The sequence below is a fragment of the Bufo bufo genome, chromosome 4 (assembly GCF_905171765.1).
Source record: "Bufo bufo chromosome 4, aBufBuf1.1, whole genome shotgun sequence".
Lineage (NCBI taxonomy): Eukaryota > Metazoa > Chordata > Amphibia > Anura > Bufonidae > Bufo > Bufo bufo.
Window position 1 is genome coordinate 278,100,726 of NC_053392.1, and position 12,094 is coordinate 278,112,819.

Here is a 12,094-nt window from a genome sequence, read left to right on the forward strand (position 1 = left end):
GCGGGATGAGTCAGGCGCGTCACAGTGCTGCGTCCTGGCACAGGCGCGCAATGACGTCATCACGCACGCCTGCGCCGGGATTTCACTACCGCATAGGCCTCAGGCCTATGGCGATGATCGTCGACAGGACAGGGAGCTATGCGCTCCCGTGCCCCGCCACAGTATGTGGGCGTTCGGGTCAGCGTTGGGCCCCCCATCGGTGCTGGGCCCGGGGCTGCCGACCCGAACGTCCCTATTGTAATCCGCCACTGGTACCATCCCACTTGGGGAGGGATATTCCCACCCACCTTTTTGATTCCAGAGGGGAAGCAAACCAGGCTGGTGCAGTGAGCTGCATTTATATTAATATAAGCAGATATATAACGCGAGTTTGACCGCGACGCGTGGTTGATTAAGTGTGGTTGATTAAGTGTGTGACTTAAGATTAAGTGAGGGAGTATCTGAGAGCTAAATTATTTGTGGACATTGATAAGTGGCTGTGTTTGACTGTATTTTGTGCTGTGATAACACTTTTTTTTTTCTTTCTCCAGGGGTTGCACAGGTGAGCAATTAGGGTGTGGCTGTCTAATTAGGAGACTTTAAAAACTCAGCAGTAAGAACAGCACAGCCTTTTTGATTCCAGAGGGGAAGCAAACCAGGCTGGTGCAGTGAGCTGCATTTATATTAATATAAGCAGATATATAACGCGAGTTTGACCGCGACGCGTGGTTGATTAAGTGTGGTTGTGTAAGTGTGTGACTTAAGATTAAGTGACTTCGGAGGGGGACTGCAATTAGCCTGTATATTATTACTACATTGTATTGTATTTTTTTCTTTTGTGGTGTAATCCCCATTTAGTATGTGTTGCACAATTGACAACGCAGTCCAGTGCACATCTTGCATGATGTATGCAGTCCTGGAACAGCTTTTCCAGGGTGAATTTCTTTGTTCAAGATGTGAGCAAATTACCCGTTTGGAATCGCTAATCGAGTCTCTAAATGGGCAAGTTGCAACACTGAGAGGCATTGACAATTTGCAAAAAAGTTTGCTTCTCACCGAGCAAGCACTCTTTGGGGTAGATGAGGGAGAGGGTGACAGAGAGGAGGCTGAGGAAAGTGAGGTAGCTAGCTGGGTAACATTTAGAAAGCGGGGTAGAGGGAAGAGTGCCAGGGAGGCTAGCCCTGATCTGACACACCCCAACAAGTTTGCACGTTTGGCAGATGAGGGGGATGTCAGTCCAGGGACGGCACTGCCGCAGCCGGACACTTCCTCTGCCAGTCAGGGGAATGTCAGCTCCGGTAAGCAGGGGACCAGGAGAGCAGGGCAGGCCAGACAGGTGCTGGTAGTGGGAGACTCAATTATTAGGGGAACAGATAGGGAAATCTGTCACAAAGACCGTGATCGCCGAACAGTGTGCTGTCTTCCTGGCGCTAGAGTTCGACATATCGCGGATCGGGTTGACAGATTACTGGGAGGGGCTGGAGAAGATCCAGCGGTCATGGTCCATATCGGAACCAATGACAAAGTTAGGGGTAGGTGGAGAGTCCTTAAAAATGATTTCAGGGATTTAGGGCAAAAGCTTAGGGCAAGGACCTCAAAGGTAGTATTTTCCGAAATACTACCGGTACCACGGGCCACACAAGAAAGGCAGCGGGAGATTAGGGAAATTAACAAGTGGCTCAAGAACTGGTGTAGGATGGAGGGGTTTGGGTTCCTGGAGAACTGGGCCGACTTCGCTGTCGGCTACAGCCTCTATCGTAGGGACGGGCTGCACCTCAATGGGGAAGGAGCAGCTGTGTTGGGGAAGAAGATGGCTAGAAGGTTGGAGGAGTGTTTAAACTAGGGACTGGGGGGGAGGGTAATTACACTATAGAAGGGGAAGATAGTGCAGATAGAGACCGGGGGCAAGGTAGTGGGACTGGGGGAGAAATGGAAGGAGGGACAAGAACAGTTCAGAAGGAAAGGTGTAGGGTAAAAAATATACATAAACCTCTCATATGTATGTATACTAATGCCAGAAGTCTGACTAATAAAACTGGTGAACTGGAATTAGTGATGTGTGAGGAGGACTATGACATAGTGGGAATAACTGAGACATGGCTGGATGATAGCTATGACTGGGCAGTTAATGTACAAGGTTACAGTCTGTTCAGAAAGGATCGTCAAAACCGGAGAGGTGGAGGGGTCTGCCTTTATGTAAAATCTTGTCTAAAGCCCACACTCCGTGAAGATATAAGTGAGGGACATGAACATGTGGAGTCACTGTGGGTAGAGATACATGGAGCTAAAAACAACAATAAATTACTAATAGGAGTCTACTATAAACCACCTAATATACCAGAGTCCACAGAAAATCTACTACTAAACGAGATAGACAAGGCGGCAAATCATAATGAGGTGGTTATTATGGGGGACTTCAACTACCCAGATATAGACTGGGAAACTGAAACTTGTATATCTCATAAAGGAAACAGATTCTTGGCAATAACCAAAGACCATTATCTCTCCCAACTGGTTCAGGACCCGACTAGAGGGACGGCCATACTGGACTTAATATTAACCAATAGACCTGACAGAACAACAGACGTGCAGGTTGGGGGACACCTGGGAAATAGTGACCATAAAGTAATAACCTTCCAATTATCATTCAAAAGAGCGTTTCTACAGGGAGAAACAAAAATACCAAACTTCAAAAAAGCTAAATTTAGCCAACTAAGAGAGGCCATAGGCCTAACTAACTGGGACAAAGTCCTCAAAAATAAAAATACAGCCAAAAAATGGGATATCTTTAAAAACATCCTAAAATCTCATTGTGAGAGGTACATACCGTATGGGAATAAAAGGTTAAGGAACAAAAAGAAACCAATGTGGATAAACAGAACTGTAAAGAAAGCAATAAATGACAAAAAGAAAGCATATAAAACCCTAAAACAGGAGGGTAGCACGGAAGCACTGAAAAACTATAAGGAAAAAAACAGAACATGTAAAAAACAAATAAAAGCGGCCAAACTAGAGACCGAGAGATTAATTGCCAAAGAGAGTAAAACTAACCCTAAAATGTTCTTCAATTATATAAATGTTAAAAAGTATAAATCTGAAGGTGTCGGCCCTTTAAAGAGTAATGAGGGGGGAGTCGCAGAGAGCGACGAGGAGAAAGCAAAGCTGTTAAATATTTTTTTCTCCAATGTATTCACTGAGGAAAATAAACTGTCAGATGAAATGCTGAATGCTGAAATAAATTCGCCATTAAAAGTGTCCTGTCTGACCCAGGAAGAAGTACAACAGCGACTTAAAAAGATCAAAATAGACAAATCGCCAGGACCGGATGGCATACACCCCCGTATCCTAAGGGAATTAAGTAATGTCATAGCCAGACCCTTATTTCTGATATTTGCGGACTCTGTACTGACAGGGAATGTCCCACAGGATTGGCGCATGGCAAATGTGGTGCCAATATTCAAAAAGGGTCCAAAAACAGAGCCTGGAAACTATAGGCCGGTAAGTTTAACATCTGTTGTGGGTAAACTGTTTGAAGGTTTTCTGAGAGATGCTATGTTAGAGCATCTTATGGGAAATAAGCAAATAACGCCATATCAGCATGGCTTCGTGAGGGATCGGTCATGTCAAACTAATTTAATCAGTTTCTATGAGGAGGTAAGTACTAGACTTGACAGCGGCGAATCAATGGATGTCGTGTATCTGGACTTCTCCAAAGCATTTGACACTGTACCTCATAAAAGGTTAGTATATAAAATGAGAATGCTCGGACTCGGAGAAAACGTCTGTAAGTGGGTAAGTAACTGGCTCAATGATAGAAAACAGAGGGTGGTTATTAACGGTACATACTCAGATTGGGTCACTGTCACTAGTGGGGTACTTCAGGGGTCAGTATTGGGCCCTATTCTCTTCAATATATTTATTAATGATCTTGTAGAAGGCTTGCATAGTAAAATATCAATTTTCGCAGATGACACTAAACTGTGTAAAGTAATTAACACTGAAGAGGACAGTATACTACTACAGAGGGATCTGGATAGATTGCAGGCTTGGGCAGAGAAGTGGCAGATGAGGTTTAACACTGAGAAATGTAAAGTTATGCACATGGGAACGAATAATGCAAGTCACCCGTACATACTAAATGGTAAAACACTCGGTAACACTGACATGGAAAAGGATCTAGGAATTTTAATAAACAGCAAACTAAGCTGCAAAAAACAGTGTCAGGCAGCGGCTGCCAAGGCCAATAAGATAATGGGTTGCATCAAAAGGGGCATAGATGCCCGTGATGAGAACATATTCCTACTACTTTACAAATCACTGGTCAGACCACACATGGAGTACTGTGTACAGTTCTGGGCTCCTGTAAACAAGGCAGACATAGCAGAGCTGGAGAGGGTCCAGAGGAGGGCAACTAAAGTAATAACTGGAATGGGGCAACTACAGTACCCTGAAAGATTATCAAAATTAGGGTTATTCACGTTAGAAAAAAGACGACTGAGGGGAGATCTAATTACTATGTATAAATATATCAGGGGGCAGTACAGAGATCTATCCCATCATCTATTTATCCCCAGGACTGTGACTGTGACGAGGGGACATCCTCTGCGTTTGGAGGAAAGAAGGTTTGTACACAAACATAGAAAAGGGTTCTTTACGGTAAGAGCAGTGAGACCATGGAACTCTCTGCCTGAGGAGGTGGTGATGGTGAGTACAATAAAGGAATTCAAGAGGGGCCTGGATGTATTTCTGGAGTGTAATAATATTACAGGCTATAGCTACTAGAGAGGGGTCGTTGATCCAGGGAGTTATTCTGATTGCCTGATTGGAGTCGGGAAGGAATTTTTTATTCCCCTAAAGTGAGGAAAATTGGCTTCTACCTCACAGGGTTTTTTTTTGCCTTCCTCTGGATCAACTTGTAGGATGACAGGCCGAACTGGATGGACAAATGTCTTTTTTCGGCCTTATGTACTATGTTACTATGTTACTATGTTACTTTGTATTATATAAGGCACATGTTTGTTAATTCATTGTATTGCTTGAGAAAGACCGATGAAGGTCGAAACGTCGCACCACCATGCTGTTTTGTGAATAAATCACCACTAGATTTACTATATTGGCGAGTGCTGCGGATTTTTACATTTCTATTGACTTTGGGACCATCAGCCAAGATCCCCATCTGCGTGCACCACCTTCACCTTAAAGGTACCTTCAATGGCTTTTCCTATTATGGGATCAGTAGTGCTGCCAAACTTTTGTATATAATTTTAGTATATAATATTTAATAGCACAAGATGTATAACTTATACCAGCTGTACATATATAATTATATACAGGAGATACCCAGGTTATACCAGCATGGTCCATAGTAAATACAAGAAGATGCATCTAGTAAATACAAGAAGCTGCCTGTGTCCTCTGGTGGTCGATCCAAGCAAAATGGACCACCAGAGGACCAGGTAGCAGGTATATTAGACGCTGTTAACAAAACAGCGTCTAATATACCTTTCTAATGCGATATTTTTTTTTTTAAACATCTACAGCCTTCCAGTGAATGATCAGCGCTGGCAGGCTGTAGTTTAACTTCAGAGCTGCGCGCCCGCTGTGAACGCGCGCGTTCATGCGAAATCTCGGGTTTCACGAGATGACGCCAATAGGCGTCGCTGAGACCTGAGAGTGCTGCCGTACGGACGCCTATCGGCGTTACAGTGGCAGCAAGCGGTTAAACAAATCCCATGTTTATGTTTGTTTTCTAGGCAGAAATGGATCTGCCATGTGGATTTAGAAATCCTCTTCAATTTCTGGTGTGTTTTTTTTTTTTTTTTTGTGTGTGTGCAGATTTCACTAATTATCTATTAGTGGAGCCGTTTTCTGGAAGGACCTGACTGCCAAAGAGACTGAATTTTGGCCGCCACCCATCTAGTCACCGCCAGCTACATCGACTTGAATATTGAAGACCTGGAGGACACTGTTGGTAAGTTCTTTTAAGAGGTCCAAGCTGTATAGCCTTACTAATATGTGTTATTGAAAGTAGATGATGGAGGTTGTATTGAATTATTCCTCACATAGTTCTAGACACTGTACAGGCACTTTGCTGATATCTGTGCAGAATCAGAGCCTCAACAGTATATATAAAATAAAATGCTGAAGAGACTGGATTTTGGCCGCCACCCATCTAGTCACCACCAGCTATATCTCCTTGAATATCAAAGACCTGGAGGACACTGTTGGTAAGTTTACATCTTTTAATTTTTGCGCTTTAGTACATGAAGACTCATAGTAATAGGTAAACATATGTTTTCCCCTAAAAACAGTTTCACACCAGTCCATAGTTTGTGTGTGGCTTTGCAGTTTAGCCCTATTCAGTTAAGTTAAGCCAAGCTGCAATACCAGACTTAACCGATGGACAGGGTTGGTTCTGTTTCTGGGAGAAAAAAAACTGCCATATTTTTCTAGTCCCCTTGGATCCCTTAATTTTTTTCTGTCATTTTTTTTCTCTGGTTTGATCCATAGCTTCCACCAGAATGTATATGTACCTTATCCTCTAGATTAGTCATCCCTTGCTGACTGTCCATTTCTGGCCACAACCGCCACCTGACTAGTACTTATACTAACAAGGGGGATCCGATAGACTCAGCAGCTTCCTGTAGTCAGCACCATTACTGTGCTCTGCTGTTTCAGGGTAGGCCTTCTTAACAATTAAGTGGGAAAAAAAGGTATGTTATCAGTGCCTGATTGGCGGGGGTGGCAAAATCACAATAAATATATTTTCCCTCATTGTTTTAACAGCATTACAAGTAGTGGTTAGCCACAGAAGGTCCACTCTTCAGATACTTAGATTCTGCCACATACAACAATGCCAAAAAGAAAAACTAGTTACAGCTCTGAGTGGTCAGCACAGCATCCTTACATTTCAAAGAGCAGGAAAGATGAATGTCATGCCTTCTGTATAGTTGCAGATGTGATGTAGACATTAGCAGCAGAGGAAAGGGAGCTATAGAACGGCATGCTGATACAAGCACAGGCTGAATGTGCGGAGTGCAGGTTCATCCTCCCTAGCATGATTTTTATTAATACCCGGTCACCTCTGAATGACAAAATATCTACTGCAGAACTTTGCAAAGTGTATCATGCTGTGAAGCACCGTCACTCTTAGGCACCTTTCACATGGGCGAGTATTCCGCGCGTATGCGATGCGTGAGGTGAACGCATTGCACCCGCACAGAATCCCGACCCATTAATTTATATGGGGCTGTTCACATGAGCGGTGATTTTCACGCATCACTTGTGCGTTGCGTGAAAATCGCAGCATGCTCTACATTCTGCGTTTTTCACGCAACGCAGGCCCCATAGAAGTGAATGGGGTTGCGTGAAAATCGCAAGCATCCGAAAGGAAGTGCGGATGCGGTGCGATTTTCACGCATGGTTGTTGCTAGGAGACGATCGGGATGGAGACCCGATCATTATTATTTTCCCTTATAACATGGATATAAGGGAAAATAATAGCATTCTGAATACAGAATGCATAGTAAAATAGCGCTGGAGGGGTTAAAATAAATAAATAAATAATTTAACTCACCTTAATCCACTTGCTCGCGCTGCCGTCATCTCGTCTGTCTCCTTCTTTGCTGAACAGGACCTGTGGTGAGCATTCATTGCAGGAACAGGACCTGTTGTGACATCACTCCGGTCATCACATGATCCATCACATGATCTTTTACCATGGTGATGGATCATGTGATGGATCATGTGATGACCGGAGTGACGTCACCACAGGTCCTGTTCCTGCAATGAATGCTCACCACAGGTCCTTTTCAGCAAAGAAGGAGACAGACGAGAAGCCGGCAGCGCGATCAAGTGGACTAAGGGCTCTTTCACACTTGCGTTGTCCGGATCCGTCGTGCACTCCATTTGCCGGAGGTGCCCGCCGGATCCGGAAAAACGCAAGTGAACTGAAAGCATTTGAAGACGGATCCGTCTTCAAAATGCGTTCAGTGTTACTATGGCACCCAGGACGCTATTAAAGTCCTGGTTGCCATAGTAGTAGTGGGGAGCGGGGGAGCAGTATACTTACCGTCCGTGCGGCTCCCGGGGCGCTCCAGAACGACGTCAGAGCGCCCCATGCGCATGGATGACGGGATCCATGCGACACGTCATCCATGAGCGTGGGGCGCCCTGACGTCACTCTGAAGCGCCCCGGGAGCCGCACGTACGGTAAGTATACTGCTCCCCCGCTCCCCACTACACTTTACCATGGCTGCCAGGACTTTAGCGTCCTGGGAGCCATGGTAACCATTCAGAAAAAGCTAAACGTCGGATCCGGCAATGCGCCGAAACGACGTTTAGCTTAAGGCCGGATCCGGATTAATGCCTTTCAATGGGCATTAATTCCGGATCTGGCCTTGCGGCAAGTGTTCAGGATTTTTGGCCGGAGCAAAAAGCGCAGCATGCTGCGGTATTTTCTCCGGCCAAAAAACGTTCCGTTCCGGAACTGAAGACATCCTGATGCATCCTGAACGGATTTCTCTCCATTCAGAATGCATTAGGATAAAACTGATCAGGATTCTTCCGGCATAGAGCCCCGACGACGGAACTCTATGCCGGAAGAAAAGAACGCAAGTGTGAAAGAGCCCTAAGGTGAGTTAAATTATTATAATTTTTTTTTTAACCCCTCCAGCGCTATTTTACTAAGCATTCTGTATTCAGAATGCTATTATTTTCCCTTATAACCATGTTATAAGGGAAAATAATACAATCTACAGTCGTGGCCAAAAGTTTTGAGAATGACACAAATATTAGTTTTCACAAAGTTTGCTGCTAAACTGCTTTTAGATCTTTGTTTCAGTTGTTTCTGTGATGTAGTGAAATACAATTACACGCACTTCATACGTTTCAAAGGCTATTATCAACAATTACATGACATTTATGCAAAGAGTCAGTATTTGCAGTGTTGGCCCTTCTTTTTCAGGACCTCTGCAATTCGACTGGGCATGCTCTCAATCAACTTCTGGGCCAATTCCTGACTGATAGCAACCCATTCTTTCATAATCACTTCTTGGAGTTTGTCAGAATTAGTGGGTTTTTGTTTGTCCACCCGCCTCTTGAGGATTGACCACAAGTTCTCAATGGGATTAAGATCTGGGGAGTTTCCAGGCCATGGACCCAAAGTGTCAACGTTTTGGTCCCCGAGCCACTTAGTTATCACTTTTGCCTTATGGCACGGTGCTCCATCGTGCTGGAAAATGCATTGTTCTTCACCAAACTGTTGTTGGATTGTTGGAAGAAGTTGCTGTTGGAGGGTGTTTTGGTACCATTCTTTATTCATGGCTGTATTTTTGGGCAAAATTGTGAGTGAGCCCACTCCCTTGGTTGAGAAGCAACCCCACACATGAATGGTCTCAGGATGCTTTACTGTTGGCATGACACAGGACTGATGGTAGCGCTCACCTTTTCTTCTCCGGACTAGCCTTTTTCCAGATGCCCCAAATAATCGGAAAGAGGCTTCATCGGAGAATATGACTTTGCCCCAGTCCTCAGCAGTCCATTCACCAAACTTTCTGCAGAAGATCAATCTGCCCCTGATGTTTTTTTTGGAGAGAAGTGGCTTCTTTGCTGCCCTTCTTGACACCAGGTTATCTTCTAAAAGTCTTCGCCTCACTGTGCGTGCAGATGCGCTCACACCTGCCTGCTGCCATTCCTGAGCAAGCTCTGCACTGGTGGCACTCCGATCCCGCAGCTGAATCCTCTTTAGGAGACGATCCTGGTGCTTGCTGGACTTTCTTGGACGCCCTGAAGCCTTCTTAGCAAGAATTGAACCTCTTTCCTTGAAGTTCTTGATGATCCTATAAATTGTTGATTGAGGTGAAATCTTAGTAGCCACAATATCCTTGCCTGTGAAGCCATTTTTATGCAACGCAATAATGGCTGCACGCGTTTCTTTGCAGGTCCCCATGGTTAACAATGGAAGAACAATGATTTCAAGCATCACCCTCCTTTTAATATGTCAAGTCTGCCATTTTAACCCAATCAGCCTGACATAATGATCTCCAGCCTTGTGCTCGTCAACATTCTCACCTGAGTTAACAAGACGATTACTGAAATGATCTCAGCAGGTCCTTTAATGACAGCAATGAAATGCAGTGGAAAGTTTTTTTGGGGATTAAGTTCATTTTCATGGCAAAGAAGGACTATGCAATTCATCTGGTCACTCTTCATAACATTCTGGAGTATATGCAAATTGCTATTATAAAAACTTAAGCAGCAACTTTTCCAATTTCAATATTTATGTAATTCTCAAAACTTTTGGCCACGACTGTACACAACCCCGATCCCAAGCCCGAACTTCTGTGAAGAAGTTCGGGTTTGGGTACCAAACATGCGTGATTTTTCTCACGCGGGTGCAAAACGCATTACAATGTTTTGCACTCGCGCTGAAAAATCGCGCGTGTTTCCGCAACACACTCGCACATTTTCCCGCAACGCCCGTCTGAAAGAGGCCTTAGGGTACTTTCACACTTGCGGCCGACGAATCCGGCAGGCAGTTCCATCGCCGGAACTGCCTGCCGGATCCGTCAAAACATATGCCAACTGATGGCATTTGTAATTCTGATCAGGAGGATCCTGATCCGTCTTACTAATGCATTGAAATACCAGATCCGTCTTTCCGGTGTCATCCGGAAAAAACAGATCCGGCATTTATTTTTTTCACATATTTTTTTGTCTGCGCATGCGCAGACCGGAAGGACGGATCCGGCATTGCGGCAAGTGTTCTGGATTTTTGGCCGGAGATAAAACCGTAGCATGCTGCGGTTTTATCTTTTGCCTGATCAGTCAAGAAGACTGAACTGAAGACATCCTGATGCATCCTAAACGGATTGCTCTCCATTCAGAATGCATGGGGATAAAATTGATCAGTTCTTTTCCGGTATAGAGTCCCTAGGACTTAACTCTATGCCGGAAAAGAAAAACGCTAGTGTGAAAGTACCCTTACAGAAGTGTGGTGTGGCATTAAAGTTGATAGAGAGATTTACACTGACTCCTCTATTGCTAAATGTGTGACCTGTGGGAAAACCAAAGCAAAATCTGTATGTGAAAATGTTCTAGCTCCATATTCTGTGCAGATGCACATAGACTACATTAACCCCTTAGGGATCGGGCTCATTTTCACCTTAAGGACCAGGCCATTTTTTGCTAATCTGACCAGTGTCACTTTATGTGGTGATAACTTTAAAATGCTTTGATTTATCCAGGCCATTATGAGATTATTTTTTCGTCACATATTGTACTTCATGACACTGGTAAACTGAAGTAAAAAAAAAAACATTTTTATTTATAAAACAAATACCAAATTTACCCAAATTTTGGAAAAATTTGCAAATTTCCAAGTTTTAATTTCTCTACTTCTATAATACATAGTAATACCTACAAATATAGTTATTACTTTACATTCCCCATATGTCTACTTCATGTTTGGATCATTTTAGGAATGACATTTCAGTTTTTGGGGAATTTTCAAAAACCCACTTTTTAGGGACCAGTTCAGGTCTGAAGTCTCTTTGTGAGGCTTACATAATAGAAACCACCCAAAAATGACCCCATTCTAGAAATTACACCCCTCAAGGTATTCAAAACTGATTTTACAAACGTCGTTAACCCTTTAGATGTTCCAGAAGAGTTAATGGCAAATGGAGATGAAATTTGAGAATTTCAATTTTTTGGGCAAATTTTCAATTTTAATCCAGTTTTTCTAGTAACAAAGCAAGGGTTAACAGCCAAACAAAATGCTATATTTATTTCCCCGATTGTGTGGTTTGCAGAAACACCCCATATGTGGCCGTAAACTACTGTACGGGCACACGGTAGGGCGTAGAGGGAAAGGTGCGCCGTGTGGTTTTTGGAAGGCAGATTTTGCTGGACTGGTTTATTTACACCATGTCCCATTTGAAGCCCCCCTGATGCACCCCTAGAGTAGAAACTCCATAAAAGTACCCCATCTAAGAAATTACACCCCTCAAGGTAGCCAAAACTGATTTTACAAACTTTGTTAACCCTTTAGGTGTTGCACAAGAGTTATTGGCAAATGGAGATGAAATTTGAGAATTACATTTTTTGGGCAAAT